Raw genomic sequence first — 2,718 nt, 5'->3', positions numbered from 1 at the left:
GAGAGAGAGAGAGAGAGAGAGAGAGAGAGAGAGAGAGAGAGAAGACTCACATCCATGCAATTAGCAATGGAAAGGTTGGAATCATAACAAATCCTGCAGAAATCCAGAAGATCTTTAATACCTACTTTGAGCAACTGTACTCTAACATGATGGAAAATGCAGAAGAAATGGATATAGTTCTAGAAATATGAATTTCCAGAGTGGAATTAAGAAGATGTAAAGACTCTAAATAAGCCAATATCAATCAATGAAATTAAAGATGTAATTAAAAACCTATGAATAAAGAAAAACCCCAGTCCTGATGGATTCATTGCTGAGTTATAAAAAAAAAAAAATAGAGAAAATATAATGTTACTACCTCTCTAACTCTTTAGTGAAATTAAAGGAGACGTAATATTCTTTTTTTATTTAGAAGAAATATTCTCAAGTTCATTCCTGAAGCAATCATTATCCTGGTATCAAAACCAGAGGAGGATCCAAGCAAAAAGAATGATAAGGATGAACCTCTCTAATGAACAGAGATGCAACAATCCTCAACAAGATACTGGCATACAAACAAAGAGCAACAACAGATACCAGCAAACAGAATGCAGCATATCATTAAAGAGATTATGTGCCACAATCAAGGAGGATTCATCCCAGATACAGGGATATTTCAACATATACAAATCAATAAATGTAATACAGCATATTAACAGAGCCAAAGACAAAAACCATATGCTTATTTCAATAGATACAGAAAATTCATTTTGCAAAGTTCAACATTCATTCATGATTAAAAAAAAACTACAGAAAATTTTAATAGATGGTCTTTATCTCAATCTGATAAAATCCATCTATGACAAACCAATGGCCAACACTGTATGAAATATTTTAAACTGAAAGATTTCACTCTAAAATCAGAAACAAGACAAAGATGTCCACTATCACTGCTCTTATTAAACATAGTTTTGGAACCATTAGCCGGAGTAATTAGACAAGAGAAAGAAATAAAAGGAATGAAGGAAGAAGTTAAATTACCATTATTTGCAAATAACATGATACTCTAGAAGATCCCAAAGCCAGGTGTGGTGGCTCATGCCTGTAATCCTAGTACTTAGAAGGCTGAGGCAGGAGGATCATTGCAATTTTGAGACCAACCTGGGCTACAGAGTGAGCTCAAGTCCAGCCTGAACTACATAGTGAGACCCTGTCTCAAAAAAGCAAATAAATAAAATAAAAAAGAAGACCCCAAAAGCTCCACCAAAAGACTTGTATATTTAAGCACAAAATTCAGTAGCAAAGCTGAATACAAAATCAACACTTGACAATCAATAGAATTCCTGTAAACAAACAACAAACTCACTCAGAAAGAAATTAAGGGAACAATATCCTTCACCATAGCAGAAAGAAAGAAAGAAAGAAAGAAAGAAAGAAAGAAAGAAAGAAAGAAAGAAAGAAAGAAAGAAAGATTTAGGAATAAATCTAATGGAGGAAGTAAAGGACATCTGCATTGAAAACTACAGTACTTAGAAAAAGGAAATTGAAGAGGAGGTCAGAAAATGGAAAGCTGGGCGGGGGAGATGGCTCAGTAGGGTAAGTGCTTGACTGGCAAACTCAAGGATCTGAGTTCAATCCCTGGTTCCACAAAAAAAGGAAAGCTGTCCCTTGTTCTTGGGTAGAAAGAACCAATACAGTAAAAGTGGCCACACTCCCCAAATCATTATACAGATTTAATGAAATCCTGATCAAAATACCAACAGCATATCTCATTAGAGAGAACAATCCTAAAATTCATCTGGATTCAGAAGAAACCTAGAAGAGTGAAAGAAATTCTGAGCAACAAAGGTAGGGAGCATCACAATCCCTGACTAGAAATTATACTACAAAGCTACTGTGACAAAACAGCAATAGCAACACAACAAACAGATCTGAGGATCAAAGGAAGGGACTAGAAAATGAAGAAAGAACTCCAGACACACTCAGGCACCTTATATGTCACAAGGGGGCCAAAGGTCTTCACTAGAAGAAAGATAGAGTCTTTAATAAGTCATTCTGGAAACACTGGCTTTCTACAAGCCAAAGACTAAAACTAGACCTGTATCTCTCTCTTCCTGTGCACTAAACTAAAATTGAAATAGATCAAAGATCTAAGTATTAAAGCAGAAACACTAAATCTGCTGGATGGTAGAATAAGTAAAATTCTTGAAGACATTGGCTTAGGCAAAAACTTTATGAACTAAATTCCTATTGCACAGGAAATATCATAAAGAATTAACCACCAGTACCTCATCTTGTTAAAAAGCTTTTACACAACAAAAGGAACCACAGACCGAGTGAAGAGATGACTACAGAGTGGGGAAAACTTTACCAGCTGTTCCTCTGACAAAGGACTAATACCTAAAATATATAAAGAACTCAAAAAAACCCAGACCCTCTCCCTGACTTAAAGACTTAATCAAAAAATAGCTATCTGAAATGAATACACATTTCTCAGATGAAGAAGTAGAAACGGGGGATAAATACATGAAAAAAAAATATTCAACATCACTGGTCATTCAAGAGATGCAAATTGAAATAACACTGAAATTTCATCTCACTCTGGAAAGGATGACTGTCGAGCAATCAACCAGTACCAAATGCTGCCTGTGCGTGGAGAAGAGCAACGCTTCTCCACTCTGGATGGGAGAGCGGACTAGTGCAACCACTGTGAAATCAGTGTGGAGATTCGTAAAGAAA

The sequence above is a fragment of the Octodon degus genome, unplaced genomic scaffold (genome assembly GCF_000260255.1).
Source record: "Octodon degus isolate 3935 unplaced genomic scaffold, OctDeg1.0 scaffold00108, whole genome shotgun sequence".
NCBI classification, from domain to species: Eukaryota; Metazoa; Chordata; class Mammalia; order Rodentia; family Octodontidae; genus Octodon; species Octodon degus.
The sequence above is the reverse complement of the archived record's forward strand: the minus strand, read 5'-3'. Positions refer to the sequence as shown.